General features: G+C 40.8%; 1 protein-coding gene across 1 annotated transcript in view; it reads right to left on the reverse strand.

The window, feature by feature from the left end:
- The window catches only part of grin2aa (glutamate receptor, ionotropic, N-methyl D-aspartate 2A, a), a 138,301-nt gene that overhangs the window by 82,395 nt on the left and 43,406 nt on the right, over positions 1-12,500 (reverse strand). The window lies entirely within an intron of this gene.

The following is a 12,500-nucleotide window of genomic DNA, read 5'->3' on the forward strand; positions in this document are numbered from 1 at the left end:
AATAAACTTAAATGATTCAAGGCAATCGGTTTCCTCAAACGGTTTGAGTTGAACTAACTCATCAGGTTTTACAGTGTGTTGTCTTGTTTTCTCAGCAGAAAAAGAACAGTAATCTCCAAACAGCAACAAATCTGTTTGTGACTGCTTCCATGATTCATTCCTCTCATTCCCCTCCTATGTCACCAAGGCTTTTCTACTTCAGGTTTCTCCCTCTCCATCTTCATTCCCTTACGTACCTTCATAACCAGGTCAAAGGCAAAGTGACTCTACTCCTTCCTCACAAATACTTTAAAGTTACGAAGCTTCATGCTGTATTCACTGGGAGCACATAGTGGAAGGACGTCGCAACCACCTGGAACTTTCCCTTCAAACATATTTTCAGTCTACTGTAAAGACATAATCTGAACCTTATATTTACAAGGTAACATCAAACCAAACTTTAGTTTTAGATACCACCATTGAAAAAGAGGGGGGTGGGTGGAGATAAAAACATATAAACAATAATTTTCCTTGTGGTCATGGCTACATATTACTGTCTCAATGACTACTATCCAATACTTTTTATAAACAGAAACTTTGCATGTATTGTCAAAGATTGTGTTACAATTTTAAAGCGCCTACACCTTCATGTGCCAGTACAAATATAACATAATATCAATATTGATTGATTCCGTTGAGGACATGACATATAGATAATTGATGTGCTTAGTTACACCCACTCATTTCCTACTATGACATGTCAAAACATCTGTGTAAAAAAAAACACAGTTTACATAAGTCTGGTTATGAGATAATACATTTAATTAGAGTGCTTCTCACTTTGGCAATAAGGGGCTGTGTTAACACTCCAAGAATTCGTGCTTTGTCACATTCATCGTCACAATTTCATATTCTTGACGAGGTTATTGTGTGAGTGTTTTGTAGGTTAAGCGGGTAATTGGAAGGCATAAAATGCACTGGGAAAGCTTATCACTTTGAAGACATTAAGTGGCAATAATGCCATGGTTTAGGAGCAGTAAATGGAGGAACATTTTGGTTTGTTTGTGCAAAACACAGAGGAGGGAAGGATTATTTTTTATTTAATATTGTAACCCTTTGCAATAAGACAGAGCTATCGCAGTATCAGTACTTATATTTTCAAAGCACCCATCATTAGTGCTCAAGTTTCAGTCAAATGGAAAACACTGGCCCACAAACACACATCCACACACACAAAATCCTCTGCTGAGTGGGAAAGACAAAAGAGGCAGGCTTTATTGTTTGAATAATTACTTAACATGCTACACTCACTCTGGGAGCAACCACAACACACACACACACACACACTCGGGAAAACACAACACACTCTTGAACCAACTAAACACACCCTTAGAGGGGATTACACATCTCTCCCGGAACAGTGCCTTTGCCACCAGGAAACAACCTGATGGAGGAGCAAGAATCTTTGTGTGTGTTTGTGTGTCTGTGTGTGTGCATGTGTGTGTGTTTTTCATTCCCATGCTTTGAACTTATGATGTTCGTAAATTCACCTCATTTTCAAATACAGCTTTGACACACATGCCCCGTGCAAACACATACTCACAAGCGTATCTAACACACGTATCCAGGAGACTAGGATCCTCAGCTATGCAGCCTTGCAACAGGAAGGCGATTCCGTCTCTATTGGTGGAATGTTCCAGCCCGAAATAAAACACAATTTCCTTTTGTTTTGTGATAAGTATCTTGTGCACACATATCCTGTTTGGCCATTTTGTCAGGCAGATTAAAAAAAGCAAGATGTGTCTATGTGAGCAGGTAGGTCTCATGGGTGTGGATAGGTGTTTAAAATCAGACTAAATTGCCTGGACATCAACAACTTCCTCCCTCTTGCTCTCTTCCTTTCACTGTTTTATGTCCAAAGCAAAGGAGTTCAAGTGTTTCAGAAAGACAGAAACCAGTCAGATGTATCCGAACAACTGAAGGAAATCCATATGAAATTACTGTCTGGACCACAGGCATCCTTCCAGCCTGAAGCACTAGTATTGCTGAGTTATCCTACAGTACATCTGAATGGATGAAGATGACAAAAAAGGGAAATCTGCTGCCACGAAGATAGTGAATTTGTATATGAGTTTCACAAAGAACAGGAGCAGCATCCGCTTAAGATGCATCCTTGGGGGAGGTGTTAAGGAGACATCCAGCTGGTAAGAGACCCCAGGGTAACCTAGAATACATCGGAGGGAATACATATCCCATCTGACCTGGAAATACCACAAACTCAACCAAGACACTAGCAGAAAACAAATGAATGAATGGATGGATACTTCCAACGACTATTATGTTCTATTCTTTACGGTTTCTGTTATCTAACATAGAAGCTCCATGCAGAAGAAACGGTCCGTTCTTGCTGACTGGAGAGTGATTGTTGCTGAATCAGCGAGCTGAGGAGCCCTTGAGCAAGACTCTGTACCTGAAGTTCTCAAAAGGCCACAGCGCAACCTCATTAACAAATGCAGATGCATTTGTGGAATATGTGTGTCTCAAGAGGAGAAGTTCTTATTTAATCAAAACCAACAGATGTCACTGTTATTTTGTTTATAATATTATGGTTGTGGTCGTCTATATGTGACATATTTTGTGATTTAGACTTTTTCATTCACCTATTTGGCATGGAAAGCTCTCTGGTGCAGGGTTGGAAGCGCTGATAAGTGAAAATTCATGCAAAAATCCAAATTCCAGTAACCTTGTGTAAAATGCCTACTAAAGATCTTTATCTTGGCTGCGTGGGTTATTCATGGTTGTGTTGCCAGTAGTGGTTACAGTCTCATTCATCTGTTGGTGGATCCTTTCATATCCTCACCAGTCACACTGCAGATTCTATGCAATACTGAAGCTATCAAACTGAATATCTTCTAGTCTATCAGGGCTCCTTATCCTATCTAATAAATTCATTATCACATAGCCATGACTCCATGGCTATGTGACCAGAGGCAGATGTTCACTGACAATATTTCAGCACAAATTACAGCCATTGTAGGACATAATCTTCATTAGCACATTATTTTTTGTATTTACTTCATAAGATACAGTGGTCAGATTTCATTATCAGGGACCCGGCTCTGCTTGGCAGAGGGACAGATGCTGCCAACGCAGAGACAGCTTTGCAGCGCTAGCCTCCACTTTCTGGCATGGACATATGTGGGTTGCCGAGGGCTGCGGCTGTCACAGGCTGTAGCTCTTCTCAGAGCTAGCTAATGCAAGTGGATGGGGTTGATGTGATTGGTTGATAAGAACAGAGGCGTTGTGTGTGTCGGTATCTGTATGTGTGTTAGTGCGTGTGTGTGTGAGAGTGTGTGTGTGTGTGTGTGTTTGTTGGGGGGTGGTGGTGGTGCAATTGTGCGTGTGTGTGAGGGAGAGAGAAAAAGACAGGCACAGCGGTTGGTCGAGGGCCGGTGTGCTTTTTTGCTGCATCGTCATTATCTGTAAACAAGTCGGTGACACCCAACATAACACACACAGACACACCCACACACACCATACACACACCACACACACACAACCACGTAAGAACATGTAAACACACACACGTTAACACAGACTCAAAGCAGCCATAAAAAATGCTAGAAAAAGAAGGAAGTGGAAAGGCTGATGAAAGTAAAATTTAAAAGAGGTGGTGTGACTGTGCGGCTCAAGAGAAAGAACAGAAAGAGAGTAGAGGATAAGCAGGAATGGATGGTAAGGGATGCAGAGGATCAAAGACAGGATGATGGGAAAAGGAAAGGAATAAAAGAGAGAGCAAGGGGAAGAAGGAAGGCAAGGAGGGAGGGAAGAGAGGTTAGCTGGATAAGTGGGGCAGTGCTGCAGCGTGACACATCAGCATTCTAAGCACAGCGGCAGAGAGCAGCGCAACAAACGCAGTTGCACCCACAATCTCTCTCTCTCTCTCTCTGTCATTTTCTCACACACATGAGACAAAGACATGCAGAAAATACACACATACACACACACACACACACACAAGCTTCAAAGATGTACAGTCCTGCCAGGGAGAGCGTGCATCAAACACGTTATCTCATAAAACACACACAGACACAAGCTCCAAGTGTTCCGATAAAAAGTACAAATCGCTGGGTCGCATAATCTGCTCTAACACACACGCAGACAGCCTAACACAGCTATAAACATCGACAATACATAGATGACAACTGATACCCATTTTGGAACTGCCTTAGCAGGAGCACTGCAGAGCCACGGATCCTGGGTGTTTCCTGAAATCTAGCATCACCTGAGACTACACCGTGGGGATGCTGATGTGACTATAGCAGCCTCTGGGAAGCTTATTCCACTCTTCAAAGTGTGCTGTTCAGAATCCATTCAGTGCATGCTTGATTGACATTGATTGGCTGGCTAACTGAATCAGAGTTCAATTGACTGGAAACAAAATGCACATGCAGAGCATTTTGACTGAAAAAAACAAGAATTTACATCCGCAAAAGTGGTGGTAACCCTCAAAAGATTTAAGATTCAAAGTAAACCACCGGGAAGATAACTGGTACAAACTACTGAGATGGTAAACAAGCAGAAAGCACAGATGAGTCCATCATGCTTGGCTTAAGTTACAACTCAAATGGGCTTTGTTTTGACAAGCAGCCTATGAGTAATGCAACTCTTCTATATACAATATTAAATTACATTCAGCTTTTGTATGGTATGTTAAAGAGAGGCAGGAATCAATAAAGGATCTGTGACTATATTGTGGTTAGTGTACGATTTGAAAACAAAATGGTTTTACTATTGTAAAAGTAAAAGAGTCCAAGTTGTAATATAAAAAAAACACTGTGGCAGAAAGCAATGCACACCAATTACACCCCTCACCTTCCTGGAGCTGACCCACTGAGATAAATATGAAATGTCTTAAAGACATACAATTCTACAAATGCAGGCTTCTTTACAAAGGCTACAGATATCCACACAGAACCTCCAAACGAGCGCACAACTGAATTCCCCCATGTGAGAAAATCTTAACAACATCCAACGGCACAAGGGCCATAGGTATAATGGTTCAACAAGCAACAATGAAACTTGTATTTAAGGTGAGTGGATCCAGGTCGATGCATGTAGTAACCACATCTAAGAGCCAGACAGGTGGGTTAAAGGTCAATACACAATCACTTCAGAGCTCCATTTAATGACAAACTCTTAAACCTGCTAAGAAAGAGTCATGATTTGAAGACATGGATTAAGTTAAACGATCTGGGGAATCAAAGAGGAGGGTTGCGTATGATTTGACTCCAAATACTGAAGGATCAGTGAGAGAATGTGTCTGTGCTGCACTTTAGTACTTAAAGAAAAATGTTTGGCAGACGGCAGAGTCTTTTTGTAATTCACTTACAATCACTTAAGGGAGAGAATCTAAACCTCCCCTATTGACTACCAACTTTTGGCATCAGATATGTTTTTTTTTTATGTACACATTACTAAATAATTGGGAAGGCATTTTCTATCATTAGCAAATTAGCTTCATTTTTCATTTCTATCTCTATATAATTTCCCTGAAAGTTATTTCCTCCCTGCCTTGGTAGCTAAACAAACTCACAATACTGTCTGAAACTGCAGTACTACATAACTATACTCCAGAGGTAGAGTTCTATCTTTTGGCAAAAGCTAATGTTACAGTAATAAAATCAGTAACAATGAACAAGGAAAAGGGTAAAGATTTGTGAGGTGTGAAAGGTGTTTTAATCTGAAAAGAATGCGTCTTGGTATTTTTGGGATAGTTGGCTGCCCTGCTTTTCTAAAATGTATTAAAAGATATGACGTATAACCTAATCTATTTCCCTGAGCTGCTAGAGTTAGTGGCATACCTAATTGTTTCTGTGCACCATTCAGATACCTAAATATCATATTTCTTACACATAGACGTGCTTGTGTGTGTGTGTATGTGTGTGTGTGTGTGTGTCTGTGTGTGTGTGTGTGTGTGTGTTTGTGTCTTCCTATTTGCATGTGTGTGTGTGCGAGTGTGTGAGTGTGTTCCATTTGCATTGTCTGTAGTGCCCTTCCGTTATGATTCAGCATAGATCTAAGGCATAATAAATTAACACTAACATTAAAGCAGGGCACAGCTGAGAGCCCGGAAGTTTAAATATGATAATGAACTACTTTTAAACTCGTGCATCAGCAGTGTGCTGCATGTACCACAGTGGAGTGGACTGTGCTGTATATGTGAGTAATAGAGAGCCTCTAGTGGTCAACAGAGATAAGTACACCCTCATTACAGACCCTCATACTAACACAGAAAGTTTGATGAGATTTTTTTGAGGTTTGATGGCTCTACACTAATCAACACAGTGATATCCTTTAATAAAAAACTCCCTTTAACCATGAATCCCTCTTCATCCAGGAAATATGTGCACACACTCTTGAAAGCGGTATGTCTGCTTACCACCTCCAGAACTGCTGCATTGTACCCGACGCTATGACTTCTGACCTCTCTATGGAGGGACAATAACCTACACATGTACGTCATGCATTAACAATTCAATCATAAACATGTAAACAGGGTTTTTTTCCACATAAGATAATAAGGGGGTCCAAACATAATAAGGGTGAGGTAAATGGAGCAACCTTTTAGGAGAAAACATTATAGAAGCAGTAGGTTTTCATTGTTAGTCTATAAAAAAATAAGACATATCTCGATAGTGTAAAGTGAGCGCTTCGATGTCTGGTAACGTGTCCCCCTATAAACCAAATCAAGGGAATAAACTCTTCCCTTAAACAGATTAATTCATATTCACATCACTCATACTGGTGACTGCTCCAGATTGAGTCATGCTAGTGTTCAGAGCCGTTGTTGGACAAATAATTGAATCTGTGACTATGGCCTGGAAATGAGAAGCGTGTAAGGACACCATTAGTAACATTGAGCACTCTCTGTTCTGGCCATGGTCACTGAGGACAAACTTACAAGAGCTTGGGCATTGGTCCACGTACGAGGCGGGGAATCCTCCAACTGTCTGTCTCCATTTCTAACTGGCACCGCATCTTACCAATTTCTCCAGAAACTCATTACCAAATTTCAGGGAAAGGTTTTTGTGAGCGTGCATGATTTCATCCCACAAATGGCACACTCCACGTACAGTTTCACACATTCACACGGGGCAGCTGCCCAACCAGTCTCTCGGCAGAAACTCAACAGTCACTGCAGAGGTAATGGGACAGTGACAGACGCTAACGTTCTCTGTTCCCAGTCAGTCGTTGGTGTCCAACTTGCAACCTTCCCGGCACGAGGCCATTTTGCCCACTTTGGTGCCACTGCCACCCATGGAAAGAGGGTTCTTTCAAAAATGATTAGCTTGGAGGAGATGTAGAGACTTCATTCTAGTAGCTCTAAAGAGGGCTGTATAAAGGAGAAGGCTGAGAGAGTCTAAATCTACTTCATCCTGCAGTATTAAAGGTACACTCTGTGTGTGTGTGTGTGTGTGTGTGTGTGTGTGTGTGTGTGTGTGTGTGTGTGTGTGTGTGTGTGTGTGTGTGTGTGTGTGTGTGTAGAGAGATAAAATGACCTAGTTAGTTGTGTTCTCCGTCTCTTTAGAACTGTAACACCCACAGCACTCCTGCCTCAATTTAGACTTTATTGACAATAACACACTTTCTCTCTCCCTGTCTCCCTGTCTCTCTTTCTCTTGTTCTGTCTCTCACACGTCTCACACTCCAAACAAACACAACTATTGAGCATAGACATACCTGTCATCTGAAAATGCAGACGTTATATGGAAAGTATTAACCCTGAGACTATCTCTTTATGTATGCAAATGCATGGCATATGTAGTATTCACATGGAACAGTCTTCTGGTAATAAGGGGTAACACAGCAATAAGACAGACTTGTCAAACCGACTGCCCGGGTAAATGAGCCCAGATCAAAGAAGAAAGCTTCATCTGGGTTGTTGACACATGCCAGCACCATGTTAGTTACAAGAATGCATGAAATTGACTTGGCCTTTACGTAACAAAAACATAACATGGCATCTACTGGATATACTATGTACTGTTTGTCTGTTTTTCTGTGTTGTGCAAGTGTGTGTTTCTGACAGCAACACATTTCCACTCCCAACTTGTCACAAATGAATGTGTTTAACAATCGGGATAAATCCCTTTGGTGTAATTTTTGAACTTGCAGGGTTATGGTTAGGTTTAGTGAACAAATATACCTGGTTAGGTTTAGGAAAAGATTGTGGTTTGGGTTAAAATAAGTTTGTTACAGAACCTGTGTGAGGTTAATTACGTGTGTAACATGAGTTTAGTAAAGAAAATCTGTCTTCAAATGTTGATTGATTATCACTTAAGTTAACGCTGGCTGCACTATAGCATCACTCACCTGAGGAAATTAGGTTAATGGCAAAGGAAAGTTAGGAAAAGAATCAAGAGTAACCTTGCAGAAACGTTGATATTTAATATTTGCAAAAACATTTTTGACTGTATAACTTGTCTACAGAAGCTGTTGCAGAATTAGAATACGATGTGGGGCTTTCAGCCTACTTTCTGACAGGAGATGATTTCAAATGTTTCACAAGCTTGATCACTCGACTTGAAAACTAAGTCAGCAGTATCACCTCGATGACAGGCGAGCATGTTCAATGACTGTGACCCAGAATATTTCTAATAGTCTCATCTGTTTGGATAAGAGAGCTTGACACATTTCTTCATGTTGTTTTTAAATCTCAGAGACGAATGAAAGATGTTACGTTATCTATCGCTCAGTATTTTCTTTTTACTCCATCAGGTTTTTACGTTTTCATTATTTTGTCTTTTCTTGTGTGAATTTTAAAACATTCTGGAGTCCATATAGTATGACTAGATATCTGCATAGTGGCAGCACAGCTATTTTTTGCAGGACTATTTGACCCCATTCTGTCAGACACTTGATTCATTATTTCAGTGTGTTTTTCAATACAAACAATATGAATGAATGTCTGTGTAGTGGTATGATTCAAAGCAGACCATTTTATTGGGCGGGTTTCTTTTTTAGAAAGAAAAAAAAAACTGCATAGACTAAGAAAACATCAGCAAAATTATTCTGGTTCACTCCCCTGCCATGTTGTACAACGAGAGCATGGTTGATAAAGACATACGCTGAGACCTACATCTTCCTCCTACTTAGTGATTCTACACCCAATCCCAACTGCCTGCTCTCATCCCCCATCCTCCAGCCCCCCAAAGGAGCGGGTCAGGTATAACAAGGTGATGAGAGGGGAAGGGGTGTGAGGATAGGGAACCAGGTGAGGAAAGGGGGGAACAAATGTCAGTGGGGACTCATTATTGGAGAAGGGTAATGGAGGGGAGAGGGGGAGCTATAAAGGGGTTGAGCCAGGAGAAGATGATCAAATGATGGGGGAAAGATGATGGCAAGGAGCTGGAAGTAGTAGCAGCAGGAAAGGGGGAGGGGATGTCAGTGCAAGAGAGGAGCTACACATAGAGCTAGGAATTAAGACCTGGGCCGTGTAGATCAACTGTTTGATATGTTTCATTATGGGAATTACATACATATGCTCTACGTGAGGAAAATAATTAAAGAGAAGACATTGTAGTGGTTACATATAACTAAATATGGACATACACCTCTCCCTTTGTTTCTATCTGCACACACACGGACACACAACAGTGTCAATATCTGTGCTGGACCTACTCATGCATGTGAACATGACTGTCAGACCGTCAATTTTCAGACCCAATTTAATATGACAATTCATGGCCTGAGTGCATCTGCATGTGCATCTGCATTTTTTTGCGATTATTTCTTCTGTATGGGTAATCTTTTACAACGTCACTTTTCAGTTTTTATGATTTGGATTTATCGTGTTTTGATGATGTTTTAGGTATCAATGGAAATGTCACCTAATATCCTTGTTACTTCTTCTGTTTGAACACAATGTCACTGCTTTACTTGCTAGACAACCACTCTGTCCTCCATTGTGCTCTTTAAACTATACGTTGCAACAATTACAATAGAATTTCAGGTAAAAATAGAATTCAGAGAAGCTTCAATTATGAGGAAAAAACACATACTAATTATTAAGACATGATGATGCACAGGTCGTTTCCAACTGTCACATACTGTATTATTCACCTAACAAGATGGCAGGTACTTCTGGCCGATTACACTAGGGTTGAAACAAGCTCTAAGAATATCAGAAACTCATTAAACTGACACAAATGAACAGCGGAAGAACATTTTATTTTATTTTATTAATGGATTTTAAACTATAGTCTTAAAGGTCCAATGTGTAGGAATTTCTCTCATCTAGCGTTGAGATCATATATCACAATCAACTGTCTCGCGCCACACACTTCCAAGTACGTATTACAGCTACGGTAGCCTTCATGCTTCAAAAAGCCGGTCTTTTGCTCTTTTTAATATCTTTTTTTCTTTTTCTGGGCAAAGAAGAAGTTTGGATTTTTAATACGTGTGTGAAAATTTGGATTTTTAATAAGTGTGTCCTCCATGTTCCCATTTTTAAACTTGCCGGGGCCAGGAAGCGACGATAACCATTAGCAGATTTGCAGCACCTGTGAGTTTATTGTGTTCCAGCAAAAACATAAAAAGGTTGAGCAGTATATCCTGTATGTCCCCTAACGGCTAATATATTTCAAGATAGCGCATGAATATGGAGTGTCTACCCCAGTTCATGTAAACGGTATTGTAAAATTTCAAGCCAATAGGAATACTTGAAATTGACGGTGGTGGTTAATAATAATGAAGTTTGTGAATGGGCATCACCAACTTTGATAATGAACAACTAAACACGTTACACACTGAACCTTTAAGAATAAATGGATGTGTGCCTAAAGAGCAATGCACACTCAGAGCTGAACCCATGAACGGAGAGATCCTGAACTTTTATGGTTTACTTTTGTAATGTTTCAGCTGAAAACAAAACAACTCATCTCAGTGATAGTTATTAGTGATGTACATGGGATAATTGGTTCACAGGATCAGCTGGGTACTACTGGCCTGGCTGGTTTGTCAATACAGAACACCTATCGTTTACACTCCCATTGATTTCTACATCACTGGGAATAGCGCAGCGAGGTTGCTCAGAGATACGGCTGACTACAGCAAAACTTGAACATCTGTCATTATCAAATCTGTAACTCAATGCTTCCTGAAGTGTCGGAATCTCCCATCAGTGAAATTATCACCACATGTGCAGACACATGTATTAGTATACACGGAAAATGACTCACACAGGCGGATGATGCAAGGTAAGAGACAAAAAAGGGATAAAGACAGCCCCTGTGTACTGTACTTTCAACTGTACCAAATCCTCAAAGCCTAATTTCACCCAAAAATCAACATAACACCATCTATAATCCCCTCAACCATCACACAGTGAATAAACCTCTGACCCCTAGAGGCAGCTCCTGTGTGTCTCTGCGTGTTTGTTGCTTTTAAAGGTCCCATGACATGGTGCTCTTTGGATGCTTTTATATAGACCTTAGTGGTCCTCTAATACCATATCTGAAGTCTATTGCCCAAAATTCAGCCTTGGTTCAGAATTACAGCCACTAGAGCCAGTCCCACAATGAGCTTTCCTTAGTAAGTACCATTTCTGAGTCTGTAACTTTTAACGAGGGGGGGCAAGGTGGAGGGTGGGGGTGTGGCCTTGACCAACTGCCACTTTGCTTGTTTGAAAGCCATGATGTCTCTCTCTCATGGGTGGGCCAAATTCTCTGGGCGGGCAAAGCAGAGAAAGGGGAGGTAACCCTTATGAGATTCCAGATCAGCCCATCTGACTTTTTATTTTCTCAAAGGCAGAGCACGATACCCAGGGCACGGTTTACACTTATCGCCATTTCTAGCCACTGGGGACCATAGGCAGGCTGGGGGAACTAATGTTAATGTTAATTCATGTTAAAAACCTCATTAAGCTAAATTTTCATGCCATGGGACCTTTAAGAAGCAGCGGCTATAAAACTCTTGTAAAGTCACAGCAGTCCCTCAAAGTCTCAAACTTCAATTCCAGTAAAACAATAAAAATCTCATCCTTGTAGTTACACACCTGCAACTCCAAAGAGAGTAAACTAAAACACTATAATCTTTTTAAAAACCAAATCAATTAAAAAAAACACAAGCATGAAGAACCCAGGCTGCAAGCTGTTCTTGCTTTACAGTAAAGTACTATTACTGTGTGTCAACAGTAATACATTACGTAATGCTGTGGCCAACCAGGAGTTAAAACCTCATTTGGTGAAAGAGACAAAAAGTCGTGGAGCAGACGCAGAAATCGATGAGGCTAATGTGATTTAGTAAGAAGCTCTCTTTATCCCTGCGATGCCGGTGAACCTTGATAGATATGTTACGGTGCTGCCTCTGCAATTTCATTTGGAACACATTCAGAGTCTTGCAGAGGCTTTAACAACAGTTACAGCGGGAGGGTGTGAGGGAGAGTGAGTTTAGAGAGACACTCAGGAATGACAGAGAGAGCGAGTAAGAGGGAGTGACAGGCAGCTGTACTGCCAGGT

The sequence above is a fragment of the Etheostoma cragini genome, chromosome 15 (assembly GCF_013103735.1).
Source record: "Etheostoma cragini isolate CJK2018 chromosome 15, CSU_Ecrag_1.0, whole genome shotgun sequence".
Lineage (NCBI taxonomy): Eukaryota > Metazoa > Chordata > Actinopteri > Perciformes > Percidae > Etheostoma > Etheostoma cragini.